Source organism: Cryptotermes secundus, unplaced genomic scaffold, assembly GCF_002891405.2.
Source record: "Cryptotermes secundus unplaced genomic scaffold, Csec_1.0 scaffold582, whole genome shotgun sequence".
Lineage (NCBI taxonomy): Eukaryota > Metazoa > Arthropoda > Insecta > Blattodea > Kalotermitidae > Cryptotermes > Cryptotermes secundus.
In genome coordinates this window covers 1,152,347-1,160,421 of record NW_019724752.1, presented here as the reverse complement: position 1 = coordinate 1,160,421, position 8,075 = coordinate 1,152,347, and the positions used below count along the sequence as shown (strand labels likewise).

Below are 8,075 nucleotides of genomic sequence, written 5' to 3'. Positions count from 1 at the left end.
TGAGAACACAGTACATGAGGTAGGCCTAACTACTGCAAGAAAGGAAAAGGCTCTTCCTAGTCAACTACGAAGGAAACACAAAAAAATGGACGAAGTAGATTTGCAGATTTTAAAAGCTTTGGACAAAACAGAGCCTGAGATACCGAACCCCCAAATGTCCTTCTATCACAGTCTACTGCCGCATACAGAGAATTTTAATAGTGATGAGTGGCTCCAATTCCAAATGGAGGTTCTTCGGGTCATTTCCAATATTAAGAATCAAAAGGTTCCAGCTCCTCACTACCAAGGGTACACTACACAATCCTCTTCGCAGCTGCAGCAACATTGCCAACCAACGCCTTACCATCCCCAACCACAGTCCTTTCCACAGCCACTTCAACAACCTTTTCCTAGCGTTCAACATTACTCAGAACCTCCACATCTCCTACCTTACAACCCACCACTGTAGTGCACACACTACAGTGTGACTGAAAATATCTTCATGAAGTTTGGCAGAGATGATTCATCTTCAATTCGAACTGTACAAAATTTGTTTTCATCAACCACGTCAAGAAATCTAGCGTACATAAAATCAAATTTCAGTGTGATATCAAAATCCATCATTATACTTGAAGCAGTGGGCATGCAACTGTGCAATGCATTACAAATTGTTAAGAAAGTTGAAAGTGAACTACATCAAGCACAGGGCGAAGTTGCTGTGAAAATTAGTGCAAAATTACAAAATGTGTGCCAACGAAATCCTGGATATTCAACACTGTGTACAATTTCTGACATTCTTTGTGGCAAAGAAGTTGAATTTGACAACAGTGAATTAGAACTTGACGCAAGTGATTTGACTTGTTTTAAGTATGCCCCTGTGACATCTTGCGACGTAGAAAGGAGTTTCTCCAAATACAAGTTCATTGTTAGTGACAATCGGAGGTCCTTCAAGTTCGAGAATTTGAAAATGCATGTTGTCATTCAGTGCAACTCTACTGAAAAGGAAGATCACGGTGCCGTACAAATTATTTACCTGCAACTATTAGCACACTTTACTTTACTTTTCACGCTAAAATAAACAGTACTTTCGTTCATGTTTTCTCTGAACACACGATGCTGACAGGGTCAGCATTGTGTTGTGATGGATGCTTCACGGCTTAAAGACATTTATTCAGAAAAAAATAACTTTGTACACTTTTCAATAAAACGCCATTCAGCTTTTCTCTTTATGCGGTCAGCAATGTGCTGTGATTGATGCTTCAGAGCTTGAAGATATTTATTCAGGACAAAATAACTTTGTAAACTTCTTAATAAATTGCCATTCTTAGGAATTTTTGTTAAATATTTACTTATTTTTTGTGGGCCATTCTGTCATATTTTGCCATTTTTAGGGCATAAATGCATGCATATTTTCAAAGTTTTTAGGTCATAGAAATCCGAGCCCTACTTATAACCTTACCCCGAACAACAAATTTCAGGAAATTTTCAAACTGCAAAGCCTTTGCCACATTTCCACCCGGGCTGAGGCATATAGAACGCAGAGTGGCCTTACGCAGTGTCACAACTGCCAACAGTTTGGCCACGTATGGGGTAACTGTAAGCAACCTCCCCGTTGCATGTGGTGTGGGGGTGGCCACCTGCACAGTGTCCAGAGAAAGAGAACTCTGCAGCCACTCCAGCTTGTTGCAATTGCCAGTTGAAGGAGGGAGAGAAGCCCCATCCCGCCAACTATCGGGGCTGAACACACGCGGAGGAGGAACTGCAGAAAAAATCACAGAGCACCCAAACCCAAAACGGGAAGGGTGTGCTCCTCAAATATCATTACTCCTGGTGTCTCCTTCGCGGCGGCGCTCTGAGGCAGCACAACACAGGAGCAGCGGCCTCAAACTCGCCAAATACCGGTGGCAGTTCTAGGAGCAGCCATGAAACCGAGCGTCCCGGTCCCTGTACAGGAACAACAAACAGGTCAGTCAGTTCAGGCTCCTCATGTCAATCTCTCGACAATATGTTGAGTGTTGTGACTGTAGTACAGCAGATCATGACAGAGGTTAGTGGTGCAGGGTCTGAGAACAAAATAATGGCCATTACGAAAATTGTAGTAAACCTCATGAAACAAAATGACCACAAGCGTCCATATGCCACTCAAAGTCATAGCATTGGGAGGCAGCGCAATAAGCTCAGTAAACAGCTGCAAGATCTACATGAAGATGTGGCCCTGTTTTTAAAGACATCTGAAACCTCATGAGAGATTCTTTATTCCAAACTACAAATTTTATAGAACCGATCACCACTCGGGAAGAAAAGGCGGAACTGCCGTTGCAGTTAGAAAAAGCATCTCCCATAACCATGTACACCCACCACCCCACGTTTCAGTGAAGCGACAGGGGTCTGCATACGAACTGGTAATAGTGAAGTGCTGCTTGCAACTCCTTATGCTCGTAAATCCCCAGGCAGAGCCTGAAGTACTGCTGACATCACTGGGCTCTTAAGCTTTAGATGTAAGTCTATTTTGGCAGGTGATTTGAATGCTAAACACCCATTTTGGAACAGCAGAGTGTCAAACCCCTCAGGCGATAAATTCATGGTTTTATTTGATAGGAGCGAATTCGAAAGTTCAGCACCACAGTTCCCCACTCATAATTCCCCTGCGGAAAATGGTGACGTGCTGGACATTGCGGTTCAACAAAATATCAGAGTGTGAGATGTCATCGTCTCTGATATTTTGGATTCAGATCACCTACCAATAGTATTCCACATACTGGATCACGTTAAAATTAGGAATCTTTCGAAACCTATTGAAAAATTTATAGACTGGGAGCGGTTTCAAAACCTCATTAACATAGTTAACAATTCAAAACTCGTTAACATATTGAAGAAAGAGGCCTGCTCAAGGCAAGCCATTTTGTTTTCGTGCATGTCACAGCACGGCATTGCAGTATATTAGGCTGGCGGACCACGTGACCCTTAATTTCAACAATAAAATGTGTACGGCTGCCGTGTTCTTGGACATGTAGCCTTTGATACCACGTGGCACTCAGGCTTGCTATATAATGTAACTTTCCAGCTTATGGTATGGTCAACTGATGTTTTGTGTCTGGTTAGGGTTCTGCGAAATTCCTCACTTTCGTTTCGCAATTTGAGATTTTCCCCCTGAGACACACAGCAAGTGGCTTGGGTCAAGCTTGAAGCCAGCTGCCCAGTTCTACACTTGACAGGGGAAGTCATAATTTTAGCAGCGTCGTTTTCTGCTACCCCAAATTCAGAGTTTTATAGCCACGCAGCAGGTGGAAAAGTTTAACCCTAAACTCTATACTCGTGGATATTCGCTTTTCTAATTGGAGGAGAGCAACCTCCCAGTCTGCCCGGTCCAGCCAATCATAACCTGAAGTGGGAGGTCCTTTGCCCGAAATTTGGGTAGCCAGGGCTAATGTTTATCATTCTGAGCTTGCTTGACAAAAGGACTCTGAAATTTACATTCACCGGAGGTACGCGTGTTCTGATCCCCGTAAATACACCCTGCTGTGACTGTTAACGTGCGTGTCTTAGTAAACTGTAAGGAAGCTACATCCACTAATCTGTGAAGTGTCACTACGGTGCAGTTACCATTTATATAGTGCTGACTGAATAAAAACTTAAACAGTTAATTCGTGTTGAGTGTGACTTTCTTGAGCCTAATGCCCCACTAATCACCCAAGTCGTGGCCAGTCAACACGGCCTGAGAGGAATCGAATTTCTCTACCGGGGCTAGCAGAACCAAAGAACGGTTACAATAAGTTATCAAAATTGGAATTCTCTAACTAACTGTTTGACCAAGCTTATTGGGTCCTTTCTTTCTCAGCGTAAATTCAGGGTCTGTGTTGAGGGCGAAATGTCAACGCCAAAGGAAATGCAAGCAGGGGTGGCACAAGGTTCTGTTCTTTCCCCTACTCTTTTCAACTTGTATATAAATAATGCCCCCGAAACTCATGGTGTTCAACTGGCCCTCTTTGTACGCAACACCTGTCTATATGTGAAAGGTCGCAAAGAGGGTTTTATTGTTAGAAAACTCCAGCGCGGTCTCAGCTCAATGGAGACCCGGTATGAGCGCTGGAATATAAAAATTAACGAAGATAAAGACTCGGGTGGTCTACTTCTCTTGTGGGTGTCGACCGCCTGAGTCTTGTCTTACTCTAAATAGAAGAAATAGTCCATTTGTAAATAGTGCAAAATCTAGGTGTAATCTTCGATAAGAGTAACATGGAGATTGAAGCCAAGGCCTTCAGAACATTCATTAGAGTACATTCCCTTTTCAAAAGCGAGCAATTGAGCGCTAACATTAAACTGACACTCCACAAAGCTCTTATTAGATCTGTAATGACTTATGCTAGTCTCGCCTGGGAGTTTGCGGCACTCATCTAGTGAAATTGCAGCGCCTGCAAAACAAGGGATGTTGTGAGGTACTGGTACAGGTTTCCCCTGTCATATTTCATTCCAGCAACGCTCCACAATCATTTCATTTAATTTGTCATTCATGAATCATTGCCCCAGGGGAGTGCGACAGGCTTCGCCAGCCAGGTGGAAACAGGTTTTGGACTGTACATGTACATGTAATACCGTATGTACGAGTATATTACATACTTCAATGGCTAATAATCTCGTACATATTACCTGTTTCAGGTGCAATCTGCAACTCCAAATGGACCAGAATCAGGGACAACCATCGCAAAGCATTGAATCTGCGCAACACGAAAAGTGGGCAGGCAGTTTAAAAAATGAAGCCACCCAAATTTCATAAAGAGCTTCAGTTCCTCACTCCATACCTACATGACGACAAAGATCGAATGACCAACCTCACGCCTTCAATTCCATACGCAAGCAGTAATTTGGAGGAAGAAGAGGACGAAACTGAACCAGAACACCCCCCCCCCCTACAACATTTCAAATTCCCCCATGTTCTCCAGCAACAAGTGACACACAACGTTGATCATCCGCAAACACACATTCAAACACATATGGTCGTCGGAAGCGAATTTCACGGAACTCCACGCCACAACCGACTGCAGCATCAGTTCTGGACAAATATCTCAAGTCTAAGGAAATGAAACCCACAACAAACCCACCGACTGACCCGTTAATCGAGTTTTTCATTAATATGGCTCAGACTGTGAAAACCTTTCCACTTCAGGACCAAATTCACATTAAGGGACAACTATTTCAGATGGTAAACAGTGTGGAAATGCGGCTGGCACAAGAAATGGATTCGTCGAACTCGGTCATTTCTTCGGCGACCCACAGTCCTGCCCAACACCAACAAGTCTTGAACCCATCCCCTGATATTGAGACAGCTGATGATGCTATAATACACAGTTTGCTGAAATTTCGTCGTTAAATACTGTTGTTATTTTTCAACTTACTGTCATTGCTGAAAGTTCCCATTAAATAATGCTACTTTTCCAACTTGTTCTCATTTACTTTTATTAAATCATTAAGAGTAAAAATGTCTGAAATGTATTATAATATTGGCGGGCCGGGTTCAAACCCGGGTGGGCACATGAGATTTTGTGATGGACAAAAGTGGCGCTGGGGTAGGTTTCCTCCGAGAACTTCAGTTTCCCCTGCCTATAGTCTCACAGGCCAAATAATAAAAATATTGTATGCGTACCTTAAGCATACTGCTAGTCTCTGTTGGGGTTCTATTGCATGGCTGTATTCAGTATTTTGCTTCACTAAGTGTGGTCTCAGGATGTTCAGGAGTTCTGAAAACTTAGCGTAAGTCGTACGAAAGTATTTAAAAAACTTGACGTCATCATCAACCAAATCAGGGAACAAAGTATGATACTCTCCATAATCCACTCTTTTCTTATTTATTTTGTGAACCCAAATTTTCCGTTTTCGTGTCCGTTTCTGTTCCTCTTCTGCCAGCAAGCAACTTGTTACTACAACTTCTTCCTCACTATCCATAACTGTTCACGATAATCAATAAACAAATTTCAAAGAATAGTCAAGAAGATGAACTTCACTTAACGACGTTACGCTATGAATTGAGCATTTCTTGAAGGCAAGACCACCTGTCGGAAATGTGGATGCTCCGAATCCGGTGTGCGCAGTCACACAAAAAATTCCGTGCCGTCCGTCCGATGACGGCAGATGTGCGCCTACCTTAAAACGGCGATGGCCTACTGACCTCCCCGAACCTGCTGAAGACACGGAAACCAATATTATCCATCTACAAGACCGATAGGGGATTCATCGGAGGATGAATGCTCCACCCATGCCACTCACCCACAAATTTACTTAATGCTCAACAAATAAGAGAACAGATTGTAAATACACAGTCAATAAAAAAAAATTTCAACTACTGTACGGCCGGTTGCCAAACCTGCCGGGGGTTCTGCAAAGAGAACCGAAAAGTGCATACTATGCCTATGACAATTACGTCAAGGAACCAGAGGCTAGAATGAAGAGTGGTTATTCCATGACAAGGAGAAATTTCGAGGTAACTAAATTAAACAATAAAAGGAATTCCGACTGCGCGATACATGTACCAAAATTTGAGGTAGGCAGCATGGTTTTAGTACTAGATGAGAGTTCGCCGTGGCCGATCTAAGAAGCTAGAAGCAGCTTATATAGGACCATATGAGTATTGAGGATAGAAGGGCCTAACTTCGTATTGCGCGCGAGACGGTCTAAAGAACTCAAGATACACGCCAATAGGGCTAAACTGTTTTTCACATGATTACAGATGTGGGTGTTAATCCTAGGAATAATTTTTAACGGAGTAGCAGACGGTGTAGCGCTCGACGTACGCATTGAACCGATTCAGAGTTCAACTGGGCTTTACTATCAGCACGAGGCAGATGCAAGATTGTATAACAGCGAGTGGAAGATTGTGACTTACTTAAATCTGAAGCAGACCAGCGACAATGTTGATACTGTAAGTAAATATACTGAACAGATTGTAGAATTTTGCAGAAAGCATGACGACACGTTATGGCTAAATTTGACAGAATGCAGGACGACTATTAACGATGCTAACAGAAAGCTAAGGAACGTGAAGGAAATGAGGAGCCTTGTTTCCCAGCTCACTAGGACCGAGAAGGTCGTTCCTAGGCGCAAATAGGACTTTTCAATTCCATAGGACAGGTATCATATTCTCTTTTCTGGTCGTGAGACTCGGATAATGAAGAGTTTTATAATACTAAAATTACGCATCTGGAAGGGGAGCAGGCTGACTCAATAAAGTTATCACGGGAACAGGTGGTAGTTAAGTCCGCCCTAAAATCGGTTAACAAGACCTTAAACGATGTTTCTAACAATGAATTAATTTTAAAAAGGGGATTCAGAAATTAAGGAGTTCATTAACAACGAGAACGGCCTGATAAAGGAAAAGTATGAGTACACCGCCATGTTATTGGCATTGAACGACTATGCTATTCAGATACAGAGATCCTTAGATGAAGTGACGGATGAGTACATTTTCATTCAGTCTTGCTTGAATGTGAAGCAGGGGATCATGCAACCACAGGTACTGTCGCCAAGCCGCCTGCTTGAAGTTCGGAAATCCACTCAGGATGGATTTCCCCGCGACTCACAAGTACTCGTTACCCTTAGCGAAGCTTATCTATATCAATTAGTTAATACTGTAGCATAGAAGTATATATAATTGATAATAATCTTGTCCCAGGAGGAATGGACCAAACTTCGGGAGGGTGTTCCTGATGTTAAAGTATGCCGATATAACCCAAAACACCTATGTCCAAAGTTGAACGGTTACGGAGATAATGGCCAGAGAAAAGTGTGGTCTTCTTGCAGGTCCACACATTATACCTATCAGCTGTGACTGTTATCTGTTTGTCCTTGAGTGTGGTGATGTCATGCTAGCCGTAATCTCATGCCCTACTCACAGAGGATTACAGTGTATCTTGCGTTAGCGTCGTGAATGGTTAGTAATTATGTGTACTTGTGCGGTGTTGCTGAAATGCCTTTTGTGTTTTCACACGTTGAGTATTGTGATATGCATTTTGTGTATGGATTTTGCGGTGGCAATGCACGTGCTGCTGTTGAAGAGTACCAAAGGCGTTTTCCCGATCGAAGGATTCCATCTCGACGTGTATTTA

General features: G+C 42.8%; 1 long non-coding RNA gene across 1 annotated transcript in view; it reads right to left on the bottom strand.

Moving 5' to 3' along the window:
• Positions 1 to 1,098: 1,098 nt before the first annotated feature.
• LOC117282202 overlaps positions 1,099 to 8,075 on the bottom strand; it is a 20,186-nt gene continuing 13,209 nt past the window's right edge. The window contains exon 2 of the long non-coding RNA XR_004512851.1: positions 1,099 to 1,923. This is a non-coding gene — a long non-coding RNA (uncharacterized LOC117282202). The remainder of the gene's footprint in view (positions 1,924 to 8,075) is intronic.